Source organism: Dermacentor silvarum, chromosome 4, assembly GCF_013339745.2.
Source record: "Dermacentor silvarum isolate Dsil-2018 chromosome 4, BIME_Dsil_1.4, whole genome shotgun sequence".
NCBI lineage: Eukaryota > Metazoa > Arthropoda > Arachnida > Ixodida > Ixodidae > Dermacentor > Dermacentor silvarum.
Window position 1 is genome coordinate 181115339 of NC_051157.2, and position 14590 is coordinate 181129928.

At 48.9% G+C, this 14590-nt stretch overlaps 1 protein-coding gene across 1 annotated transcript in view; it reads right to left on the reverse strand.

Moving 5' to 3' along the window:
* LOC119450806 (ADP,ATP carrier protein) overlaps positions 1 to 14590 on the reverse strand; it is a 41617-nt gene that overhangs the window by 24910 nt on the left and 2117 nt on the right. The window lies entirely within an intron of this gene.

Below are 14590 nucleotides of genomic sequence, written 5' to 3' on the forward strand. Positions count from 1 at the left end.
TGCTACTCTGGCGGCCGCGCGGGCCCTATTCTGAAAGCGGTCTGCGATGTGGACAGAGTGCGCCGAGTGCTGATAGCTTCGTGCGCGCTGTTTTTCGTCGCTTAGTTCTCGTTGAAGCAGCGCGAAGGTCAACTCGCTCGCTGTTGCTGCCGCGCTTCCAGACTACAGCGTTTCGACAGCGAGTTTCCGCGGTCATCGAGTGAGATGTGTTCATGTGTGCTTGTGCGCACGTGACACCACGCTTGTTAATTTAGTTACTAAGCGAAGGTTTACAACTTTACACTCCCGATGTAACATGCTTACTTCGCATAGCTGTCTACTAATTTGCTATCGCAATCAATGCTGCGGGTGTACACAAGAACTCTGTAACCTGCCAAGCGTGGTACTGATTCTCGCCCAGGAGATATTGTTAGCTCGTCGTAGCTATACCAGCTTCTCGCAGTAACTAGTCTGCGAAAGGAGCGTAAAATAGCTGCTAGGATGTATATCTAATCTGTTTTTGTTAAAGTATTTTTGTATAAATAAACTTCCATTTTTAGGGCACCTCCGTAACCTGCTGTTAACAGCCTAATAGGCCTCTCTTTATCCAGCGCAAATGTGAGTACGTGAATGATTAGTTTTTATATGATAGCGTAAGTGCAATTTAGGAAAGTTTTGTCGTCAAATAGAAATGATACATCCATCGTGAAAGGGGGTTACAAAGAAGTGCGGCGCTCCTCCGAGCTGCTTTGAGACTTACGAACAGCTCATACGTGCTGTCGCTGCCGCAGGAACGGCAACAGTATACGCGGAGCACCCGTTTAACGCCATACGCACCAACGTGAAAGCCTACAGCGTGTGTGTCCATGGAGATCGGGCAATCTCCACCGCGAGATACCTTTGCTGGCACGTCATCCAGTGACAATGGTGCGGCGCATATCTTTATACGACAGCGACACACAGCGCAATCCATAACGCACGGAGGCAGGCCAGCTGCTTTTGCGCAGTGCGCTTATCGAGGGATACGGGCTCGCCGAGATGGATGCGTCAGACAGAGCTGAATGCATACCGAAGGCGTACTGCGCAGACACGCGTGCAAATTATGACTCTCTGCGCTTTATATAAACGCGCGAATGTATCGTATCCCGCGTTGAAAGGTTGCCGCCCGTTTCTTTTTCACCCGCCGGGGTGGCTCAGTCAGCTAAGGCGTTGCGCTGCTGAGCACGAGGTCGCGGGATCGAATCCCGGCCCCGGCGGCCGCATTTCGATGGAGGCGAAATGCAAAAACGCCCGTGTGCTTGCGTTGTAGTGCACGTTAAAGAACCCCAGGTGGTCAAAATTAATCCGGAGCCCTCCACTACGGCGTGCCTCATAATCAGAACTGGTTTTGGCACGTAAAACCCCAGAAAGAAGAAGACGTTTCTTTTTCTTTTGTCTCATCAGTGCTTTAATCGAGTACCGCTTAAGTCGCCAGCCTTTGGGTGAGAAATACCCTCCTGATATTTGCGCCACCGCTGCCGCAAAGGATACAGGCAAAGTCAGCAGGCCGAAGGTATACTATGGTAAGACGTAGGATTGTATGTGTGTATATATATATATATATATATATATATATATATATATATATAAAGCGTATGGGTTTTGTATCATGACCAACCGCTTGGCCCTTGGCCCTAGAGATGAAATAGCAGGCAGATGAGAATAGAAATGCTCTACACCATATAGCAATGGGGTTGGATAAACGCATCCCCCAACTTCCCCCGAAAATTCACTATAAAATTCCACAATGGCATTGTCCTGGGCGTTTACCTCAATGGTTCCTTGAAGCCAAGTACAGCGGAGAAGCAGCGAATACTGCTATCATTCCGTCAGAACGATTTCCCCCTGTTCAGAGCTCATTCGCAGCAGCGCCAGCGGCCGGCGCCATGATGACAGTAGTCCTCGCGGCTTTCCCGCTGTACTTGGCTTCAAGGCAACCTTGAGGGGAACGCCGAGGAGAATGCCTTTGTCATGGAGGGAGGAAAGAACCAGGAGGCAACATTGCGCAACGCGAATGAAGGCTACTTTCTTCCCCATGACCATTATGGATATTCATCGACAACCCACTACCATTGTAGAATCTTTTCGTTCTCTCCTGCCTGCCGCTTCATATCGAGGGCCGAAGCGGGTTCCTCATGATACAAACACAACATGCTTCTTACCATGGATACCCCTTCAGCCCGCTGAGAGCTACTATATCCCACCGGCATCCTTTGCGGCCGTGGTAGCGTAGCAAAGCTTGGAATGAAATCGATTGAGAGGTTCGATTGTTTACAGATGTGTTTGTGGACTCGATTGATTATTAGCGTGAATATGACTTGTGCACTGCAAATTATTTTTATACTACACAATCGTCGTAAAATTTGTGCGCTGTACACTTGCTGCAGTGCTGCCATGTAACGGGGAGTCGGGACCTCAGTCAAGCCGAAGCATGGCTTTTAGTTCTGCCCCACCCTTTCGAAGTAGTAAAATAAAGTTTGTCTAATTGATTGATTGACCGATATATATACCGCTCGAGGAATCTGTTTCCGCGTTACCTCGCACATTGGTCAATAATGAGCATGCCTTGACTCCATAGAAATTATATATCACTTCTTGTTACTTTTCCATTTCGTTTAATCAGTGAGGTGTTTATGTATTTTATTTTCGTCTAGATCTAGAAATACGTGCAGAGCAGCGGTGGATCAAATCTCTCCCTCGACGGATGTACGAACTCGCAAACCCATTTCTTGTATCGCCTTTTCCCCCTTACCCCAGTGCAAGGTATAGAAAACGAGGCGCTATATACACCTGTAGTTAAGATCTCCATCAATTCTTCATTTCCTAGCGTACAGCCGCACTTTCCGCACTCCACGCAACGTAACGGCATACAGCCATCCCGTATGACACAGCGGTTATGCGAAAGCGCAACGCACACAAACGAGCGAAGCTCGACTCCCTCGTTCCGGGTCGCCCGTCCTTGTGCTCTATTTACGCCACCGAGTTCAGTCGAGTTTCGTCACTTTGTCGGCACGTGTATAGTTTGAGGTACAGTCTAACTCAATTATATGCGTAATAGCCGGCTCTGTGTTCGCCACAGCGACAGCTCTGCAAAAAAAGAAAAACATGGACGCGACGGGCAAGGTGCCCAAGAGAAAGCAGTTTCGAAATCGCTCGAGCTTAGGGCTCTTCGAATGCTTGCAAGTCAACAACCGCAGAATAAGATTCGTGCTTCAGGTTTCCTTCGCTATGAGAACAGTACGCGCGTTCTCGCCCTTCAACAGGTGCGAGGAGCCGTCCGTGAACTTCGCTAAGAAGGTGACTGACAGTGCGTCTTCGATATTTTTTTTTTGAACGCAGTCGTTGCCTTTGTTCTCCACAGGCGCCTTCCCCGAGGCACGATGCGAGTAGCGCGACGACGACAAGAGCCCAGCAGACGCCGAAGAATCGAGCAGACAAAAGAACCCCGACCTCTACTGCTCCTCCCTCCCCCCCCCCCCTCCACTCTAACAACCTTCCCTCTCCCACCCCCCTCTTCGAACGAGTCTGAATGGAACGCGGTGTCAAGCAGTTGACAGCGACTGGAAGCTGGAGCCAACACCGCAGTGACCAAGCAATAACGTAAAAAACTTTCGAAGGTTTTGTTTTAACTAGCTAAAGAGAAAATCGCGGAGTATAGTGGCGCTTGAAAGACAGATTTTCAAACATAGGTGCACGGGCAAGGCAAACAATTGGGCCCGTATTCACACAAACAAAAGCAAAACAAGAAAAATCCGGCATAAACTATCTCAGGATGACTGTCGACCATGGAAGCAACGTTCCGCAGAAACACGTCACGTATGAGGCGTTTACTTCATCCGGGCTCCTCTCTCTGGACACGCGGCGCTATCCAGTGGCGGTGCCGCGAAGTTCGCGCGTGGCGCTTGTCTGAATTCGGACATGTCTGTCTGAACGTAGATGGCGCGGATTCGATTCCGCGCTGCGCCACATAAATTTTAAAATATTTTTTTAATGCGACGGCATTAGTAGTGCCAAAGTGGACACAAAGTGTGTGTGTGTGTGTGTGTGTGTGTGTGTGTGTGTGTGTGTGTGTGTGTGTGTGTGTGTGTGTGTGTGTGTGAAGTGTGAGAAGCCAGTCACGTGGTAGAAAATGGATGAGCGAGCTTATAAGAGCGTGTGTATATATAATATGATAAGCATTATAGGCCGCCCGAGCAGTCTGTAATAGTTATAATAGCCGATAATAGTAAAAATCGCCCGCATACAGCGCATGTGAGTATATACAGTCAAACCCGGATATATCGAATCTGAAGGGGATCACAAATAAGTGCGATATATATATATATATATATATATATATATATATATATATATATATATATATATATATATATATATATATATATAGGTAATTCGATATATAAAATAAAAACCTTACACCAAAATTTTCGAGGCGATTTTACTGCTGTTCGTTATACACAATGATTCGTTATATGTGGGTTCGCTATATCCGGGTTCGACTGTACAACCGATTGCGCGGGTGTTTTTCGCTGTCGGAATGCGTGGATCGTTCCAGCTGCATGCAAAAGCCATTCCTGGCATCAGCGCCCGCGCAGCAGTAAGGCGCGTCGTGCAACCTCCTCGCTCATTCGTGCGTCACAGAGGGGAAAGAGCCGCGTGCCCAGCGGTCGGGGCCGTTCCGAGATTAGAAAGGCGGCGCCGCGGAGTCTGCGCGCGAGCGCCCAGCACAGCGCGCCAGCCCGGAGTTCTACTTGGAAGACGTCCCAGGCGCAGCGTTACGCAATAACCGCGTCTCCCACCCCCTCAGTTCACCCTGACCGTCGAGGCGCGGTTCCAGTTCACGCGCACACTCTCGGGTGGAGAGCGAGGACGAGACGGCGGAACACGATTACTATTCGCGTCGCGTTTATAAACGCGACCATTTTACAGAGCTCTGAGCATCCGATGGGCATTTGGACAGCTCGAGTGTGTCGCATTGTGACTAAAACGTTCTGGAAGCTCAGTGTTTATGTGCCTGCTATGTCCTCTGTCCAAGTTTTACGCGCTGGCTAGCACTGTGTACGTATCAGAAGCAGCTATCTCAAAGCAACAAATTAATTTATCCCGACAAATTGGAGTCGCGAAACTGTACATGCAGAACCTATGTAGCTGCTTCAAACATCTCTTTCGAGGTCGTTTATAAATGTTCATGCAGAACTGGCAACAGTCGGAAAACACTAAGGGTAATTCGTTAATGCGTTAGACTGGGCGTTAGACAGGAGCGTGCACGAAGGGAAAATGTCGCCTACTGCGTACCTATACGTGTAGGTCGGTGTGTGTATGTGCGTCTGTGCACGTAAGTGCACACTTGCATGTGCGCTTATGTATGTGCCAGTCAGCACATTTTTTTTCTACTGATAGTCTACCTAATTTCCTTTGTGTGCAAGCAGAAAACCTGATTCGAACAATTTTTCGCTGGACGTAGGTTATAACTCATTTCCAGTTTCTGAACGCAGGCGAGAACGTAGTAACATAATATATACGCTGGCGTAGACAGCCAATAGTTACACGTAAAAGCTCTTCCAGTGTCCACTGCAGCTTCGTCGCTACAACTGCAGGTACAGTGGGTCACGCTTTCCGCACGCACCCATATACTAAAGTTGAACAAAGCATCAGCCAGACAGCTGAACAGTTCCCACGGAGTCACAGATTTCTTCGTGCCGTCAACAACGTCGAAAGCAACAACCTCGTACCCACGCAATTTGCGACGGAGTCTGCGCCACTCAAGTGCTCTGTGCCGGCTCACGGTCGTTTAGCTGCGCTCGTTCTATACGTAATCGCATTCGCGCGTCCAGAGCTGTTGTTGCTGTCAACACCACTCGGTGAGGAATAATTCAAGAGCGACAGTCACGTGCACTCGCGAACAAATCCCGAGAGTTGTCTTGGATCCTGCCTTCGCGTACTCCCGTTCTGTCCTACCGAAATTGAGTAGTACGTATATCGTTGTACGAAAACGCAGTGATGAGGTGTGTGTGCGTGCATGGCTCCCCCTCTCTCTGTATGTGTGTGCTTGCGTGCATGCGTGCGTGTGTACGTGCTTGTGCGTGTCTTTTTTTCTTTGTCTCTGTGAGGAGATGGCATCCGCGGTCGTGTCACTTGTGTCACGCTTTGCGTATACCTGCAACGGGGAGGCACCGCGGGAGACAGTCGCATCCTCCACCACGGCGCCGTGCAGGTCGCCTGCAGACGCGGCTCTGCGTGCGTTAATTCTGCGCTTGCCTTCTTCCGCGGTTCCCGCTTCAACGTACTACAACGGCCGGACGGTGCTTTTCGCGACATTTAATGACTCTCTAAGGTCTGATGAGTAATAGTGCGCGCTTTCCCGTGCAGCGGTCCAACCCTACACGGTGGTACAGTGCTTGAAACAATCCGTTACAGTGAGATCCACGTTGAAGGCTCCATTCCTGACCTTGCAGAACGCTGTGTAGCTGAAATGCGGGCGACTGCGAACCCCCGCTGTACGCAGTGTATAGCCACTTTATACACGTTCGTGTGTGAAGCGGTGCATACACGGATAATAAACTCGCAATGCGAAACCAATTGATGCACTCATCCTTGGCACGAATTAAGCTTTCCTTCGTAGTTATATACGGGACATTATTGAGACTGTAATTATTGGTCGCACGAGAAATGCTATACACTTGACATGTTGTATGCCTGAAACTTTCCACTGAAAACACATCACAGCAATAGCGTAACACGGAATTAGGAGCAGCTAATATGTTTATAATACCCCTATATTGTGGGCATTTCTCAGTCACTTCTTCGTTGGCTGCACATGTTCATCATCATATCGGCTTCTTCGTCTTCATCGCTTGTGGGGACTCATCTTGAGACTGATCTGTGCCTTGAGTGTGATCGGTCCGCCGCGTCTTCGCGGCGTATTAAAGGTCGTGTTAACGCTACGTCGCAAGTGGTGGGTATGTTTAAGCATCGAAAAGCTCCCTCCTTCGATTGATGCGAAACTGGCGATACAAGTTTACACCCTTCGAAAGACGAATGGTGTATAATTTTACACTTTTTCTGTCCTTATATCTCACAAACGCGTATAAATGGCATCTATTCAGAGCGCAGGGGAACGTAAGCGCGACACTATAGACCTTTTAGAGAGGACAGTGTGTGCACCACGCACCAGGGGACGCCACGGGCGCACCGCCATTGGACGCCTTCTGAATCGGGGGCAGGCAGGCATCAGCTGCCGCCGGTTGTTCCAGCACCGTTCCGTCCGACAGGCCCGGGATCGCTTAGTACTATTCATCTTAAACGTGGAAGGTCATAAGCAAGACGAGCTCGGTAGTGAATTGCAAGAACTGCTTGAGAGACTCGAAGGTGTGGCATGATACTGCGGGCAAGCTTCGTCCGCCTTAGCTGCACAGTTTACGACCTGTTCACCTTTGCGCAAAGCGAGCACAACAAGCTCAAGCGCCGGCGCTAGATAGCCAACTGCCGGTGACCACCGGCAGCCCATTGCCGACAAGAACTGTCAGGCTAGCAACAACACGGCGTTACCGCCATACCGGTGGCTCAAAGTATCCCGAATCGTCCCACATTCTATAAGCATACAAGTCAGCGCTACGTCCTCCCCACGCAAGCTCAACTGACATAGTCGAGCAACTACACTTTCCCCATAACAGCGAATTCAAACGTGGAATAGGCGGGCACCTCGAGTTTTCGTTCTGTGCCGTGAATGAAACAGCAGGCCCCAGTGATCGCGCTCAGCCACTGGTGGCAACTTCTTTTGTCCGGCATAGGCGAATACATTTTAATATGAGCTGTGAGTAAAACAGAAAACCATTCCGAAATTTAGTTAGCTGATCAGCACTGGCGACAAGAATGACGTGATCGGAGCAGGTCGCAAACGGGCATTTCCTGCGCGCGCACACGTGCCTATTCCCGAACGAAGTTGTCGCACATAGAGGTAACGGCGACAGCAGGCGCATGGCTGTAACAGCCTTAGATCTGCCGCTACAATAACTAGAATATAAAGGTTAAAACAGGCTGCTACATTCGTCGCCTTGAGCCGGTAGGCTTGCACTCAATCAGATTACCGCGCAGACAAGATGGAAACGTGAAAGGTGCATACTTTCACTGCATCTGCAGCTTCAACCAAAGTTCTGTGTCGTCTGCCCTCTTACTGCTCACCGGAGCGTCTGAAATAGGGGCTGTCTGCGGCCGTGCTTGCAGGCCCGTAATGATGCGAACCACGGTGTAAGAAGATAGGTGTTCCGACGGCGCGCCCGCGCTGGGGCGAGAGAGCGGCCACTTCGTGTGACCGGAAGTGAGCGCCGCCGCTAGGGGCAGCACGTGTTTAGGAGGCCTTGGAGAAGCGGCACAACAGTGGATAATTTACGACCTCCGTCAGCATTTAAACACCCATACACAAAGATATGCAATTTTTCGTTATTTAGACGCCAAATCCTGAGCAGGTAGAAGGTTTCATGCCACTTACAGTCAAAATACCGTCATTTAGAACACGAGAGAGACGCGTCGTCTGCTCGAGCAGACGGCGCGCTGCGCTTACGGCTGCTCGCCGCGTCGGAGTCAATCGGAATGTAGGCAGAAATATAAAGGGACGTTCCTCCAACCAAGTAGAGTCGTTTTAAGCAGGCGAACAACATATATTCATCGAAATAAAGCACTTCTGCCGCGCGTGCCCATAAAAGCGCCAGCAAAGCGAGCGAAAAAGTTGCCCCCAGAACAGGTGCTGCCCCTTGCGGCAGCGGCGTGCGTAGAGTCACACGAAGTGGCAGCGCCTCGCGCCGCCGTCGGATCACCTTCCTTTTTTACACCGTGATGCGAACCAACGCCATTAGAAGGTGCTCAATGGCGAGCTCTGTCACGTGACCAAATATATGGCGGCGGCGCCCGTGGGTATATGGTGCTGTCAAAGTTTTGTAGGATCGCGGTTTGCGGTTTTCTTGTCGGTCTCATATGAAATTACAGGACAGTACGCATGCGAATGCACGGCGATTCAGTAACGTTGTGCTGCCGCAGCTTGCTGTATAAAAGGTGCGACATTCGAGAGGAGAGGCCCGATACATTTTCTCAGTGCGAGCTCGAAAGCTATACGGGAGCCGTGGGGAGGCTGCGCGTTTGAGACCTCACGAAAAGGTCATCGTGAGACGTTTGCCCGGTTGCAGTGACGGCGAACAAGCTGACACTGCCGAAACTGCGGGTTAATTAAATCGAAATCCTTATTGGGCGAACTCGTTCCCAGCAAAAAAAAAAAAAAAAAAAAAAGACGCAACTCGCAAAGCACAACGATAGCGGCGTACATGGTTGTCGGTCATTGAATCCGATCGATCTCGTGGATCGAGTCCGTCTGCTATATTACGCATGTATCACCGATACATTCATTCAGAGTATACTCGCTGGTTTTCCGCGTGCATTCGAAAATATGGAACACTTTCATGCGTAGTCTGATTAGACGAGACTCATTTTGTATTCAGCGACAACATTCAAGGTCATTTCGAATAACAGCTAGCACGCCCGAGAAATCGGTAACAGGGACAATTCGGCTGAAAGACGGTCACCTTCACAAAGCAATGCAACGTACGCAGGATAATATGGACGATGCGCGCATTCCGTGCGGAGGGTGCTACTTCCATGGAGCACGACGCACCTGAGGCCGTGCGCATATATATAGCGCCATCGCCGAGGCTAAATCCGCCGCGGTGCAATGCTGCGTCGGGGGAGGGGGGGGGGGGGGGGGCCTTGACCCGATTAGTGGTAGGCGTGGGTGTCGAGAAAGATGCCCCAGCTCCGAGTGTTTGACCCAACTTGAGCCTTCGGATCGCACTTGCTAATGTGGAGGTGCAGAGAGGCCCAAAAGGCTAAGAACGGTTACAACGAACTTCCGCTCACTGTGGCACGCGTTTTTGCGAAGTGAGGTCTTGAAAGCGGGGAATTTAGTCTAGCTGGAATGACATTCCGGCTAGTTGATAAAGAATAATCTTTGACTTGAGCAGCGGGCCGAACATGGGGAAAAGACATAATGCACACGATATACTGGTTACACTTGCAGCTAAAAGTTTATTTATTTGACAGTAAAAGCGGTCGCGTTTGGTTGAATTAGATGTCAAATTGCTTTGACCACGTGCTTTTGCATAATATCTATATAGGGTCCTTCTGTCACGGAGCTTTCACTTGTAAATTTTTAAGCGAACGCTCTCTATCAAATAAAGTTTATTTCCGACAGCATACACGGTGTGTAGATTCTTTCTTTCTGACCCTCGCCTCCAGCGAGCCGTTCAAGTCAGCGAATTCAAAGCACTCGCGTGCGCGCGTCAGTGGCATCATCCAAGTTGTTCTTCGTGACTCAAGGCATTTCGCCGCCCATTCACGTGCGGTCTATACTGACGAAGTCCCCACATCGTGTTTGGGAAGCGGTGTTCAAGGTAGCGGGCGCGCACGCTGGGAGAAGGTTATTAGCGAATACAGCGAGTATCGGTGTCGCCAAGGCCGTGCGTGCACTAAAACGTGCATCGGAAGGCACGCGCTCGTCGATCTGTATTCTGCGCCACCAACTACGCACGTTCTTGTTCCTCGGTCGATGTCCTTTCGAATCTACAGGGATTAAAATAGGAGGCGCTAAAGCCCCGCGATCCACGCAGCTTCGTCTTGAGAACGCCGTGGAGGGGGAGTTACAGCACAGTGCTCCTGTAATATGTACCCAGCCGTATGCGCACATTAACCGGAAGGATCGAATATACCGAAGAGGGCAAGAAGGTAATGAAGACACTGCGCGCGCTAACGACAGCGTATATATGTCTATAGATTCAACGCAACGCGGCTTCTTGGTTTGTGGCAGGAAATTATGTAGATAGAAAACCACATAGTTTCGATATAGGCCTCACGCAACCGGCTGTTTGATACGTTCGCCAGTGCTCTCGTCCCAGTGCCTGACCATGACGTAAGCAGCAGTCGCCGGACGGGACCGCACGCAGCTCATACGTCGCTGGCTTCACTTTTTCTTTTGTTAACTGTATGCAAGGAGATGTTGGTGCCTGTTAGCGGCTACTCTTCCTAATTTATAGAAGAAGTAAAAAAAATTAACATCAAACAAAGAATAGAGAAAAGACTACAGTGACAACAATTCCAAGGTTCACATACACACAACAAAAACAATTGTTTCTGACCACTTCCCATGCGTTCGAGCGTTCATGTTGACGTATGCACGGCGGTCCTCGTCGGTGGAAAACACAGCTCATCCAAACACACACAGAAGAACCACAGGGAGATGATAGTCAATACACGAAAGACGTATATACGAAAATGTTATTAACTTCGACAAATACAGCTTCGTGATGCAAAGTTATAACAATAAAGTTTAATAACTTTTGTATGTTCCGCTTCTTCACGAAACTGGACTAATGCGCGTGCTGCACTCAATTGCAAGTGTTCTGATGGTCATGCACGCAGGATTTGGTCTAGTGATATTGGCCTCCCATCCAGCGCATGTAAAATTCGCAAAAAATCCTCTTACGGCGAGTATCGCAATTTTTGCAGTGTAATAGCAGGTGTTCTATGTGTTCATCAGCCTCCCCACAAGAACACACAGCCCTATCGCTTTGCCCTATCTTGTACAAGAAGCATTTAGTCAATCCAATGTCTTGAATGGTTGTTTCTAGCGAGCGGCTGGTTTTCGTAGTTATGGTGAATTGCATGCTAGGGTCTATCGCGTACAATCTGAGGCTTTCCGCACCATTTGTGAACCAAGTTTCTCTGAATATTCGACCACAAAGTTTGCTTAAAAGACAACGCACGTCACTAGTCTCTAGAGGGAGTAGCGATGGCACTCCATTTTGGTGAGCTTCGCGCGCCTCGTCATCTGCAGTGACGTTCACTGTAATTTCGCAATGACTCGGTACACGCTGGAATACGATATATCGTGGAGAAGACCCCGTGCTGTAGCGTAAGCATTTTGTATTTCGTATATTAATGCACCGCGTACTTCCCTAAGCTTATTACCTCTATGCACAACAGGGAAGTTTGCGAACTGCTCAGAATTATATTCCCATCGAAAAGATCCTTTGTGTGAACACATGAAGCGTAATGCGGCAAAGTATAGCATAGAGGCTCTGCTGTCGTAGATGTTGTAAAGTGACACAATCTAAATTTCCTTCGCTCTTGATATGCCGGCATAAAGGACGCCGATGTAGAGCTTCTGTCCGTACACGAACCGTCTGTGTAGACCTGAATACGATCCCTAAATGTAGTGTATAGAGGTGTGACAAAGTTAACCGCTTCATTGCAATCACTGGCATGTCCCACTTAGACCGGCAATGGAAGTGACGATTTTGGGGATTGGGAGTTTGTTGACCAACATTCATGAGCAGCCGGAAGGTTTCAGCACTGTACTATTACCTCATGCAAGCGGGCCCCGTTTCGCGATCTTGAATGGCTTGACAAAGAGGATGATTGGCACGTTGAGTTGCCAAACGAAAATAGTGGCGACACGTTTCAACAAATCTTTGCGTCTGAAAAGGCGGCTGACGAGACTCGGCAATAACAAATGCTCAGGTAGATGATGTTCGAGGTACTCTCAGGCATATGTGGAGGCTTCTAGCGAGCAGTCGTTGAAGGGTGCCTTCTTGGGTGCGAGATAGCCCACTTGATGCGTTTGCCGTGACATGTACTATACGGAAGTGAGGTGACCGCACAAGCCTATAATAACAAACTACAGCACAATTAATAAATACAGTGTCGTGCTTGCCACCAACGAGGGACGTCATCTGGGCTTCCACATGAACATGTAAGTTTCATAAACTACTCGGCAACATTGGCTTTTATGTCTTTATATGGTGTGTGTGTGTGTGTGTGTGTGTGTGTGTGTGTGTGTGTGTGTGTGTGTGTGTGTGTGTGTGTGTGTGTGTGTGTGTGTGTGTGTGTGTGCGTGTGCGTGCGTGTGTGTGTGTGTGTGTGTGTGTGTGTGTGTGTGTGTGTGTGTGTGTGTGTGTGTGTGTGTGTGTGTGTGTGTGTGTGTGTGTGTGTGTGTGTGTGTGTGTGTGTACTTTAGAACTGTTGTGACTATATTGTTTTCTCTGTTCTTTGCTTGAAGCTTCTACACCATTTGGAGTACATCTATGAATCAAGAGGGGTAGCCGTCTACAGGCACCCCACCCGCATGGAATACAGATAATAGTAACGAAAAGCACTATAATGAAGGCGAACGACATCATACTGGTCGATAGCTTTTCACTGTCATTTAGTAAATCTACTGCAAAGATGCGTTGAGAGGGTGGTAGCAGACCAAGGGCTGTATAACGTAAAACTATTCCAAACTTTTCTATTCCAATTAAGCAATCAGCCCTCCACGATTGGTCAAAAAATTTCGGGCCACACCCAACTTCACCTGTCTGTCACGCGACGTCATGAAAACCGCGATAGCTTCCCATCTGATATGACGTGTAGACACTGATTATGCATGATTAGACCGAACCGAAGAAAATTAATTATTCCTGATTCGACGCCTTCTCGCTATTAGCCCTCTGTTATTGGTCAAACGTTTTCGGGCCACTTCGCCTGTCTGTCACACGACGTCACAAAACCGCGAAAACTCACCGCGTCAAAGTGGCATGCACGCGTTAAGGATGCATTAACATGCCGAACAAAACTGAAGATGGCTGCCTGCCGATCTCTGAGGCACTGTCTACTCGTACCTGGCATGAGCATGGATTTATTATGCGTATAATAAACCTTTTTGCGTGGCAGTAAAATGTTATCGAGCCTTTTCGGCACGTATACGACATCGCTCTGCCAACTCTTCCTTGCTGAGGATCCGTTTTAGCGGCATTAACCTTCCGTAGCACGCCGTCACGATTTTCGACCAGCCACCGCAAGCTAAGTAAAGGGAAGCGGACCAATCGGAGACGCCGGCACCACCCTCTTCATTCGATTATCTATTTTCACTGCGCTGCCTCGGCCCCATCGAAACCCTCTCCACTAGAGCGTGCTCCTCGCCTCTTGTCAGCCAATTATATAACAAAAACCGCTCAGCATAGGCAATGTTATTCGTCTTCAAAGCGAACAAAGGTGACCTCCTATAAACGAGGAGAGCGTTGGATTGGGCTGTTCAGACAACGCTGCGGGTCACCGCCCGATGCTTCCGTCAGTGGTTACGTAAATTTGACGTCAGGAGATTGGAATAAAAACAGATTGGAATAGTTTTGCGTTATAGGGCCCCAGCAACCTCATTATAGCACTTTAAACTACGTTCACCATAAGGCCTAATACCTGTCAAAGATATGCGTATTTACAGGAGAATGAAATGACACCTCCGTATCTCGAACGAAAAAATTCTGTGCTACAGTACTTCTTCGGTATTTTTCATTGCTTTCCTTTTGTTGTTAAACCGCTGATTGTAAAACCTGTAAATTACGTACGCAGAATCAGAGTTAACTGAAGAGGCATGGGGCTGTATAACGTAAGACTATTCAATTCTGATTTTATTCTAATCTCCTGACGCCAAATTTACGTAATCGCCGACGCAAGAATCAGGCAGTGACCCGTAGCGTTGTTTGAACAGCCCAGC